Here is a 12,459-nt window from a genome sequence, read left to right as displayed (position 1 = left end):
TTCCCTGCTCTAGATTCTGAACAAGCTGCAGAAACCTGAGTGCAGCTCAGGAAAGAAAAAGCAGGCAAAAAGTGTGACCCGCAGGTCAGGATTTTTTCAAAAAAATGAAAAGTATCCAAAGCGTCTCAAACTCACGTCATATGATGCCCGAGATGCGAAAAGGCAGAAAAAGTTTGCGGAACCTGTTTCCCTGCTGTAGATCCTGAACAAGCTGCAGAAACCTGAGTTCACTTCAGGAGAGAAAAAGCAGGCAAAAAGTGTGACCCGCGGGTCAGGATTTTTTCAAAAAAATGAAAAGTATCCAAAGCGTCTCAAACTCACGTCATATGATGCCCGAGATCCGAAAGGGCAGAAAAAGTTTACGGAACCTGTTTCCCTGCTCTAGATTCTGAACAAGCTGCAGAAACCTGAGTGCAGCTCAGGAAAGAAAAAGCAGGCAAAAAGTGTGACCCGCAGGTCAGGATTTTTTCAAAAAAATGAAAAGTATCCAAAGCGTCTGAAACTCAGGTCATATGATGCCCGAGATGCGAAAAGGCAGAAAAAGTTTGCGGAACCTGTTTCCCTGCTGTAGATTCTGAACAAGCTGCAGAAACCTGAGTGCACCTCAGGAGAGAAAAAGCAGGCAAAAAGTGTGACCCGTCGGTCATGATTTTTTCAAAAAAATGAAAAGTATCCAAAGCGTCTCAAATTCACATCGTATGATGCCCGAGATCCGAAAGGGCAGAAAAAGTTTACGGAACCTGTTTCCCTGCTCTAGATTCTGAACAAGCTGCAGAAACCTGAGTGCAGCTCAGGAGAGAAAAAGCAGGCAAAAAGTGTGACCCGCGGGTCAAGATTTTTTCAAAAAAATGAAAAGTATCCAAAGCGTCTCAAACTCGCGTCATATGATGCCCGAGATCCGAAAGGGCAGAAAAAGTTTACGGAACCTGTTTCCCTGCTCTAGATTCTGAACAAGCTGCAGAAACCTGAGTGCACTTCAGGAGAGAAAAAGCAGGCAAAAAGTTTGACCCGCGGGTCAGGATTTTTTCAAAAAAATGAAAAGTATCCAAAGCGTCTCAAACTCGCGTCATATGATGCCCGAGATCCGAAAGGGCAGAAAAAGTTTGCGGAACCTGTTTCCCTGCTCTAGATTCTGAACAAGCTACAGAAACCTGAGTGCAGCTCAGGAGAGAAAAAGCAGGCAAAGAGTGTGACCCACGGGTCAGGATTTTTTCAAAAAAATGAAAAGTATCCAAAGCGTCTCAAACTCGCGTCATATGATGCCCGAGATCCGAAAGGGCAGAAAAAGTTTACGGAACCTGTTTCCCTGCTCTAGATTCTGAACAAGCTGCAGAAACCTGAGTGCAGCTCAGTAAAGAAAAAGCAGGCAAAAAGTGTGACCCGCAGGTCAGGATTTTTTCAAAAAAATGAAAAGTATCCAAAGCGTCTCAAACTCACGTCATATGATGCCCGAGATGCGAAAAGGCAGAAAAAGTTTGCGGAACCTGTTTCCCTGCTGTAGATCCTGAACATGCTGCAGAAACCTGAGTTCACTTCAGGAGAGAAAAAGCAGGCAAAAAGTGTGACCCGCGGGTCAGGATTTTTTCAAAAAAATGAAAAGTATCCAAAGCGTCTCAAACTCACGTCATATGATGCCCGAGATCCGAAAGGGCAGAAAAAGTTTACAGAACCTGTTTCTCTGCTCTAGATTCTGAACAAGCTGCAGAAACCTGAGTGCACTTCAGGAGAGAAAAAGCAGGCAAAAAGTGTGACCCGTCGGTCATGATTTTTTCAAAAAAATGAAAAGTATCCAAAGCGTCTCAAATTCACATCGTATGATGCCCGAGATCCGAAAGGGCAGAAAAAGTTTACGGAACCTGTTTCCCTGCTCTAGATTCTGAACAAGCTGCAGAAACCTGAGTGCAGCTCAGGAGAGAAAAAGCAGGCAAAAAGTGTGACCCGCAGGTCAGGATTTTTTCAAAAAAATGAAAAGTATCCAAAGCGTCTCAAACTCGCGTCATATGATGCCCGAGATCCGAAAGGGCAGAAAAAGTTTACGGAACCTGTTTCCCTGCTCTAGATTCTGAACAAGCTGCAGAAACCTGAGTGCAGCTCAGGAAAGAAAAAGCAGGCAAAAAGTGTGACCCGCGGGTCAAGATTTTTTCAAAAAAATGAAAAGTATCCAAAGTGTCTCAAAGTCGCGTCATATGATGCCCGAGATCCGAAAGGGCAGAAAAAGTTTACGGAACCTGTTTCCCTGCTCTAGATTCTGAACAAGCTGCAGAAACCTGAGTGCACTTCAGGAGAGAAAAAGCAGGCAAAAAGTTTGACCCGCGGGTCAGGATTTTTTCAAAAAAATGAAAAGTATCCAAAGCATCTCAAACTCACGTCATATGATGCCCGAGATCCGAAAGGGCAGAAAAAGTTTACGGAACCTGTTTCCCTGCTCTAGATTCTGAACAAGCTGCAGAAACCTGAGTGCACCTCAGGAGAGAAAAAGCAGGCAAAAAGTGTGACCCGCGGGTCAGGATTTTTTCAAAAAAATGAAAAGTATCCAAAGCGTCTCAAACTCGCGTCATATGATGCCCGAGATCCGAAAGGGCAGAAAAAGTTTACGGAACCTGTTTCCCTGCTCTAGATTCTGAACAAGCTGCAGAAACCTGAGTGCAGCTCAGGAAAGAAAAAGCAGGCAAAAAGTGTGACCCGCGGGTCAAGATTTTTTCAAAAAAATGAAAAGTATCCAAAGTGTCTCAAACTCGCGTCATATGATGCCCGAGATCCGAAAGGGCAGAAAAAGTTTACGGAACCTGTTTCCCTGCTCTAGATTCTGAACAAGCTGCAGAAACCTGAGTGCACTTCAGGAGAGAAAAAGCAGGCAAAAAGTTTGACCCGCGGGTCAGGATTTTTTCAAAAAAATGAAAAGTATCCAAAGCGTCTCAAACTCGCGTCATATGATGCCCGAGATCCGAAAGGGCAGAAAAAGTTTGCGGAACCTGTTTCCCTGCTCTAGATTCTGAACAAGCTACAGAAACCTGAGTGCAGCTCAGGAGAGAAAAAGCAGGCAAAGAGTGTGACCCACGGGTCAGGATTTTTTCAAAAAAATGAAAAGTATCCAAAGCTTCTCAAACTCACGTCATATGATGCCCGAGATCCGGAAGGGCAGAAAAAGTTTACAGAACTTGTTTCCCTGCTCTAGATTCTGAACAAGCTGCAGAAACCTGAGTGCACTGCAGGAGAGAAAAAGCAGGCAAAAAGTGTGACCCGTGGGTCAGGATTTTTTCAAAAAAATGAAAAGTATCCAAAGCGTCTCAAACTCACATCATATGATGCCCGAGATACAAAAGGGCAGAAAAAGTTTACGGAACCTGTTTCCCTGCTCTAGATTCTGTACAAGCTGCAGAAACCTGAGTGCAGCTCAGGAAAGAAAAAGCAGGCAAAAAGTGTGACCCGCGGGTCAGGATTTTTTCAAAAAAATGAAAAGTATCCAAAGCGTCTCAAACTCACATCATATGATGCCCGAGATCCGAAAGGGCAGAAAAAGTTTACAGAACCTGTTTCCCTGCTCTAGATTCTGAACAAGCTGCAGAAACCTGAGTGCAGCTCAGGAGAGAAAAAGCAGGCAAAAAGTGTGACCCGCGGGTCAGGATTTTTCCAAAAAAATGAGAAGTATCCAAAGTGTCTCAAACTCACATCATATGATGCCTGAGATCCGAAAGGGCAGAAAAAGTTTACAGAACTTGTTTCCCTGCTCTAGATTCTGTACAAGCTGCAGAAACCTGAGTGCAGCTCAGGAAAGAAAAAGCAGGCAAAAAGTGTGACCCGCGGGTCAGGATTTTTTCAAAAAAATGAAAAGAATCCAAAGCGTCTCAAACTCACATCATATGATGCCCGAGATCCGAAAGGGCAGAAAAAGTTTACGGAACCTGTTTCCCTGCTCTAGATTCTGAACAAGCTGCAGAAACCTAAGTGCAGCTCAGGAGAGAAAAAGCAGGCAAAAAGTGTGACCCGCGGGTCAGGATTTTTCCAAAAAAATGAAAAGTATCCAAAGCTTCTCAAACTCACGTCATATGATGCCCGAGATCCGAAAGGGCAGAAAAAGTTTACAGAACATGTTTCCCTGCTCTAGATTCTGAACAAGCTGCAGAAACCTGAGTGCAGCTCAGGAGAGAAAAAGCAGGCAAAAAGTGTGACCCGCGGGTCAGGATTTTTTCAAAAAAATGAGAAGTATCCAAAGCGTCTCAAACTCACGTCATATGATGCCCGAGATCCGAAAGGGCAGAAAAAGTTTACGGAACCTGTTTCCCTGCTCTAGATTCTGAACAAGCTGCAGAAACCTGAGTGCAGCTCAGGAAAGAAAAAGCAGGCAAAAAGTGTGACCCGCAGGTCAGGATTTTTTCAAAAAAATGAAAAGTATCCAAAGCATCTCAAACTCACGTCATATGATGCCCGAGATGCGAAAAGGCAGAAAAAGTTTGCGGAACCTGTTTCCCTGCTGTAGATCCTGAACAAGATGCAGAAACCTGAGTTCACTTCAGGAGAGAAAAAGCAGGCAAAAAGTGTGACCCGCGGGTCAGGATTTTTTCAAAAAAATGAAAAGTATCCAAAGCGTCTCAAACTCGCGTCATATGATGCCCGAGATCCGAAAGGGCAGAAAAAGTTTACGGAACCTGTTTCCCTGCTCTAGATTCTGAACAAGCTGCAGAAACCTGAGTGCAGCTCAGGAAAGAAAAAGCAGGCAAAAAGTGTGACCCGCGGGTCAGGATTTTTTCAAAAAAATGAAAAGTATCCAAAGCGTCTCAAACTCGCGTCATATGATGCCCGAGATCCGAAAGGGCAGAAAAAGTTTACGGAACCTGTTTCCCTGCTCTAGATTCTGAACAAGCTGCAGAAACCTGAGTGCACTTCAGGAGAGAAAAAGCAGGCAAAAAGTTTGACCCGCGGGTCAGGATTTTTTCAAAAAAATGAAAAGTATCCAAAGCATCTCAAACTCACGTCATATGATGCCCGAGATCCGAAAGGGCAGAAAAAGTTTACGGAACCTGTTTCCCTGCTCTAGATTCTGAACAAGCTGCAGAAACCTGAGTGCACCTCAGGAGAGAAAAAGCAGGCAAAAAGTGTGACCCGCGGGTCAGGATTTTTTCAAAAATATGAAAAGTATCCAAAGCGTCTCAAACTCGCGTCATATGATGCCCGAGATCCGAAAGGGCAGAAAAAGTTTGCGGAACCTGTTTCCCTGCTCTAGATTCTGAACAAGCTACAGAAACCTGAGTGCAGCTCAGGAGAGAAAAAGCAGGCAAAGAGTGTGACCCACGGGTCAGGATTTTTTCAAAAAAATGAAAAGTATCCAAAGCTTCTCAAACTCACGTCATATGATGCCCGAGATCCGGAAGGGCAGAAAAAGTTTACAGAACTTGTTTCCCTGCTCTAGATTCTGAACAAGCTGCAGAAACCTGAGTGCACTGCAGGAGAGAAAAAGCAGGCAAAAAGTGTGACGCGTCGGTCAGGATTTTTTCAAAAAAATGAAAAGTATCCAAAGCGTCTCAAACTCACATCATATGATGCCCGAGATCCGAAAGGGCAGAAAAAGTTTACGGAACCTGTTTCCCTGCTCTAGATTCTGAACAAGCTGCAGAAACCTGAGTGCAGCTCAGGAGAGAAAAAGCAGGCAAAAAGTGTGACCCGTCGGTCAGGATTTTTTCAAAAAAATGAAAAGTAGCCAAAGCGTCTCAAATTCACATCGTATGATGCCCGAGATCCGAAAGGGCAGAAAAAGTTTACGGAACCTGTTTCCCTGCTCTAGATTCTGAACAAGCTGCAGAAACCTGAGTGCACTGCAGGAGAGAAAAAGCAGGCAAAAAGTGTGACCCGCGGGTCAGGATTTTTTCAAAAAAATGAAAAGTATCCAAAGCGTCTCAAACTCGCGTCATATGATGCCCGAGATCCGAAAGGGCAGAAAAAGTTTGCGGAACCTGTTTCCCTGCTCTAGATTCTGAACAAGCTACAGAAACCTGAGTGCAGCTCAGGAGAGAAAAAGCAGGCAAAGAGTGTGACCCACGGGTCAGGATTTTTTCAAAAAAATGAAAAGTATCCAAAGCTTCTCAAACTCACGTCATATGATGCCCGAGATCCGGAAGGGCAGAAAAAGTTTACAGAACTTGTTTCCCTGCTCTAGATTCTGTACAAGCTGCAGAAACCTGAGTGCAGCTCAGGAAAGAAAAAGCAGGCAAAAAGTGTGACCCGCGGGTCAGGATTTTTTCAAAAAAATGAAAAGTATCCAAAGCGTCTCAAACTCACATCATATGATGCCCGAGATCCGAAAGGGCAGAAAAAGTTTACAGAACCTGTTTCCCTGCTCTAGATTCTGAACAAGCTGCAGAAACCTGAGTGCAGCTCAGGAGAGAAAAAGCAGGCAAAAAGTGTGACCCGCGGGTCAGGATTTTTCCAAAAAAATGAGAAGTATCCAAAGTGTCTCAAACTCACATCATATGATGCCTGAGATCCGAAAGGGCAGAAAAAGTTTACAGAACTTGTTTCCCTGCTCTAGATTCTGTACAAGCTGCAGAAACCTGAGTGCAGCTCAGGAAAGAAAAAGCAGGCAAAAAGTGTGACCCGCGGGTCAGGATTTTTTCAAAAAAATGAAAAGAATCCAAAGCGTCTCAAACTCACATCATATGATGCCCGAGATCCGAAAGGGCAGAAAAAGTTTACGGAACCTGTTTCCCTGCTCTAGATTCTGAACAAGCTGCAGAAACCTAAGTGCAGCTCAGGAGAGAAAAAGAAGGCAAAAAGTGTGACCCGCGGGTCAGGATTTTTCCAAAAAAATGAAAAGTATCCAAAGCTTCTCAAACTCACGTCATATGATGCCCGAGATCCGAAAGGGCAGAAAAAGTTTACAGAACATGTTTCCCTGCTCTAGATTCTGAACAAGCTGCAGAAACCTGAGTGCAGCTCAGGAGAGAAAAAGCAGGCAAAAAGTGTGACCCGCGGGTCAGGATTTTTTCAAAAAAATGAAAAGTATCCAAAGCGTCTCAAACTCACATCATATGATGCCCGAGATGCGAAAAGGCAGAAAAAGTTTGCGGAACCTGTTTCCCTACTGTAGATCCTGAACAAGCTGCAGAAACCTGAGTGCACTTCAGGAGAGAAAAAGCAGGCAAAAAGTGTGACCCGCGGGTCAGGATTTTTTCAAAAAAATGAAAAGTATCCAAACCGTCTCAAACTCACATCATATGATGCCCGAGATCCGAAAGGGCAGAAAAAGTTTACAGAACCTGTTTCCCTGCTCTAGATTCTGAACAAGCTGCAGAAACCTGAGTGCAGCTCAGGAGAGAAAAAGCAGGCAAAAAGTGTGACCCGCGGGTCAGGATTTTTCCAAAAAATGAGAAGTATCCAAAGTGTCTCAAACTCACATCATATGATGCCTGAGATCCGAAAGGGCAGAAAAAGTTTACGGAACCTGTTTCCCTTCTCTAGATTCTGAACAAGCTGCAGAAACCTAAGTGCAGCTCAGGAGAGAAAAAGCAGGCAAAAAGTGTGACCCGCGGGTCAGGATTTTTCCAAAAAAATGAAAAGTATCCAAAGCTTCTCAAACTCACGTCATATGATGCCCGAGATCCGAAAGGGCAGAAAAAGTTTACAGAACCTGTTTCCCTGCTGTAGATCCTGAACAAGATGCAGAAACCTGAGTTCACTTCAGGAGAGAAAAAGCAGGCAAAAAGTGTGACCCGCGGGTCAGGATTTTTTCAAAAAAATGAAAAGTATCCAAAGCGTCTCAAACTCACGTCATATGATGCCCGAGATCCGAAAGGGCAGAAAAAGTTTACAGAACCTGTTTCCCTGCTCTAGATTCTGAACAAGCTGCAGAAACCTGAGTGCACCTCAGGAGAGAAAAAGCAGGCAAAAAGTGTGACCCGCGGGTCATGATTTTTTCAAAAAAATGAAAAGTATCCAAAGCGTCTCAAACTCACATCGTATGATGCCCGAGATCCGAAAGGGCATAAAAAGTTTACGGAACCTGTTTCCCTGCTCTAGATTCTGAACAAGCTGCAGAAACCTGAGTGCACCTCAGGAGAGAAAAAGCAGGCAAAAAGTGTGACCCGCGGGTCAGGATTTTTTCAAAAAAATGAAAAGTATCCAAAGCGTCTCAAACTCACATCATATGATGCCCGAGATCCGAAAGGGCAGAAAAAGTTTACGGAACCTGTTTCCCTGCTCTAGATTCTGAACAAGCTGCAGAAACCTGAGTGCACCTCAGGAGAGAAAAAGCAGGCAAAAAGTGTGACCCGCGGGTCAGGATTTTTTCAAAAAAATGAAAAGTATCCAAAGCGTCTCAAACTCGCGTCATATGATGCCCGAGATCCGAAAGTGCAGAAAAAGTTTACGGAACCTGTTTCCCTGCTCTAGATTCTGTACAAGCTGCAGAAACCTGAGTGCAGCTCAGGAAAGAAAAAGCAGGCAAAAAGTGTGACCCGCGGGTCAGGATTTTTTCAAAAAAATGAAAAGTATCCAAAGCGTCTCAAACTCGCGTCATATGATGCCCGAGATCCGAAAGGGCAGAAAAAGTTTACGGAACCTGTTTCCCTGCTCTAGATTCTGAACAAGCTGCAGAAACCTGAGTGCACTTCAGGAGAGAAAAAGCAGGCAAAAAGTTTGACCCGCGGGTCAGGATTTTTTCAAAAAAATGAAAAGTATCCAAAGCATCTCAAACTCACGTCATATGATGCCCGAGATCCGAAAGGGCAGAAAAAGTTTACGGAACCTGTTTCCCTGCTCTAGATTCTGAACAAGCTGCAGAAACCTGAGTGCACCTCAGGAGAGAAAAAGCAGGCAAAAAGTGTGACCCGCGGGTCAGGATTTTTTCAAAAAAATGAAAAGTATCCAAAGCGTCTCAAACTCGCGTCATATGATGCCCGAGATCCGAAAGGGCAGAAAAAGTTTACGGAACCTGTTTCCCTGCTCTAGATTCTGAACAAGCTACAGAAACCTGAGTGCAGCTCAGGAGAGAAAAAGCAGGCAAAGAGTGTGACCCACGGGTCAGGATTTTTTCAAAAAAATGAAAAGTATCCAAAGCTTCCCAAACTCACGTCATATGATGCCCGAGATCCGGAAGGGCAGAAAAAGTTTACAGAACTTGTTTCCCTGCTCTAGATTCTGAACAAGCTGCAGAAACCTGAGTGCACTGCAGGAGAGAAAAAGCAGGCAAAAAGTGTGACCCGTGCGTCAGGATTTTTTCAAAAAAATGAGAAGTATCCAAAGCGTCTCAAACTCACATCATATGATGCCCGAGATCCGAAAGGGCAGAAAAAGTTTACGGAACCTGTTTCCCTGCTCTAGATTCTGAACAAGCTGCAGAAACCTGAGTGCACCTCAGGAGAGAAAAAGCAGGCAAAAAGTGTGACCCGCGGGTCAGGATTTTTTCAAAAAAATGAAAAGTATCCAAAGCGTCTCAAACTCGCGTCATATGATGCCCGAGATCCGAAAGGGCAGAAAAAGTTTGCGGAACCTGTTTCCCTGCTCTAGATTCTGAACAAGCTACAGAAACCTGAGTGCAGCTCAGGAGAGAAAAAGCAGGCAAAGAGTGTGACCCACGGGTCAGGATTTTTTCAAAAAAATGAAAAGTATCCAAAGCTTCTCAAACTCACGTCATATGATGCCCGAGATCCGGAAGGGCAGAAAAAGTTTACAGAACTTGTTTCCCTGCTCTAGATTCTGAACAAGCTGCAGAAACCTGAGTGCACTGCAGGAGAGAAAAAGCAGGCAAAAAGTGTGACCCGTGGGTCAGGATTTTTTCAAAAAAATGAAAAGTATCCAAAGCGTCTCAAACTCACATCATATGATGCCCGAGATACAAAAGGGCAGAAAAAGTTTACGGAACCTGTTTCCCTGCTCTAGATTCTGTACAAGCTGCAGAAACCTGAGTGCAGCTCAGGAAAGAAAAAGCAGGCAAAAAGTGTGACCCGCGGGTTAGGATTTTTTCAAAAAAATGAAAAGTATCCAAAGCGTCTCATACTCACGTCATATGATGCCCGAGATCCGAAAGGGCAGAAAAAGTTTACGGAACCTGTTTCCCTGCTCTAGATTCTGAACAAGCTACAGAAACCTGAGTGCAGCTCAGGAGAGAAAAAACAGGCAAAAAGTGTGACCCGCGGGTCAGGATTTTTTCAAAAAAATGAAAAGTATCCAAAGCGTCTCAAACTCACATCATATGATGCCCGAGATGCGAAAAGGCAGAAAAAGTTTGCGGAACCTGTTTCCCTACTGTAGATCCTAAACAAGCTGCAGAAACCTGAGTGCACTTCAGGAGAGAAAAAGCAGGCAAAAAGTGTGACCCGCGGGTCAGGATTTTTTCAAAAAAATGAAAAGTATCCAAAGCGTCTCAAACTCACATCATATGATGCCCGAGATCCGAAAGGGCAGAAAAAGTTTACAGAACCTGTTTCCCTGCTCTAGATTCTGAACAAGCTGCAGAAACCTGAGTGCAGCTCAGGAGAGAAAAAGCAGGCAAAAAGTGTGACCCGCGGGTCAGGATTTTTCCAAAAAAATGAGAAGTATCCAAAGCGTCTCAAACTCACATCATATGATGCCTGAGATCCGAAAGGGCAGAAAAAGTTTACAGAACCTGTTTCCCTGCTCTAGATTCTGTACAAGCTGCAGAAACCTGAGTGCAGCTCAGGAAAGAAAAAGCAGGCAAAAAGTGTGACCCGCGGGTCAGGATTTTTTCAAAAAAATGAAAAGAATCCAAAGCGTCTCAAACTCACATCATATGATGCCCGAGATCCGAAAGGGCAGAAAAAGTTTACAGAACCTGTTTCCCTGCTCTAGATTCTGAACAAGCTGCAGAAACCTAAGTGCAGCTCAGGAGAGAAAAAGCAGGCAAAAAGTGTGACCCTTTGTCAGGATTTTTCCAAAAAAATGAAAAGTATCCAAAGCTTCTCAAACTCACGTCATATGATGCCCGAGATCCGAAAGGGCAGAAAAAGTTTACAGAACATGTTTCCCTGCTCTAGATTCTGAACAAGCTGCAGAAACCTGAGTGCAGCTCAGGAGAGAAAAAGCAGGCAAAAAGTGTGACCCGCGGGTCAGGATTTTTTCAAAAAAATGAGAAGTATCCAAAGCGTCTCAAACTCACGTCATATGATGCCCGAGATCCGAAAGGGCAGAAAAAGTTTACGGAACCTGTTTCCCTGCTCTAGATTCTGAACAAGCTGCAGAATCCTGAGTGCAGCTCAGGAAAGAAAAAGCAGGCAAAAAGTGTGACCCGGAGGTCAGGATTTTTTCAAAAAAATGAAAAGTATCCAAAGCATCTCAAACTCACGTCATATGATGCCCGAGATCCGAAAGGGCAGAAAAAGTTTACGGAACCTGTTTCCCTGCTCTAGATTCTGAACAAGCTGCAGAAACCTGAGTGCACCTCAGGAGAGAAAAAGCAGGCAAAAAGTGTGACCCGCGGGTCAGGATTTTTTCAAAAAAATGAAAAGTATCCAAAGCGTCTCAAACTCACGTCATATGATGCCCGAGATCCGAAAGGGCAGAAAAAGTTTGCGGAACCTGTTTCCCTGCTCTAGATTCTGAACAAGCTACAGAAACCTGAGTGCAGCTCAGGAGAGAAAAAGCAGGCAAAGAGTGTGACCCACGGGTCAGGATTTTTTCAAAAAAATGAAAAGTATCCAAAGCTTCTCAAACTCACGTCATATGATGCCCGAGATCCGGAAGGGCAGAAAAAGTTTACAGAACTTGTTTCCCTGCTCTAGATTCTGAACAAGCTGCAGAAACCTGAGTGCACTGCAGGAGAGAAAAAGCAGGCAAAAAGTGTGACCCATGGGTCAGGATTTTTTCAAAAAAATGAAAAGTATCCAAAGCGTCTCAAACTCACATCATATGATGCCCGAGATCCGAAAGGGCAGAAAAAGTTTACGGAACCTGTTTCCCTGCTCTAGATTCTGAACAAGCTGCAGAAACCTGAGTGCACCTCAGGAGAGAAAAAGCAGGCAAAAAGTGTGACCCGCGGGTCAGGATTTTTTCAAAAAAATGAAAAGTATCCAAAGCATCTCAAACTCACGTCATATGATGCCCGAGATCCGAAAGGGCAGAAAAAGTTTACGGAACCTGTTTCCCTGCTCTAGATTCTGAACAAGCTGCAGAAACCTGAGTGCACCTCAGGAGAGAAAAAGCAGGCAAAAAGTGTGACCCGCGGGTCAGGATTTTTTCAAAAAAATGAAAAGTATCCAAAGCGTCTCAAACTCGCGTCATATGATGCCCGAGATCCGAAAGGGCAGAAAAAGTTTGCGGAACCTGTTTCCCTGCTCTAGATTCTGAACAAGCTACAGAAACCTGAGTGCAGCTCAGGAGAGAAAAAGCAGGCAAAGAGTGTGACCCGCGGGTCAGGATTTTTTCAAAAAAATGAAAAGTATCCAAAGCTTCTCAAACTCACGTCATATGATGCCCGAGATCCGGAAGGGCAGAAAAAGTTTACAGAACTTG

This window comes from Rhineura floridana, chromosome 6 (assembly GCF_030035675.1).
Source record: "Rhineura floridana isolate rRhiFlo1 chromosome 6, rRhiFlo1.hap2, whole genome shotgun sequence".
Classification (NCBI taxonomy): domain Eukaryota; kingdom Metazoa; phylum Chordata; class Lepidosauria; order Squamata; family Rhineuridae; genus Rhineura; species Rhineura floridana.
This window is presented reverse-complemented; position numbering follows the sequence as displayed.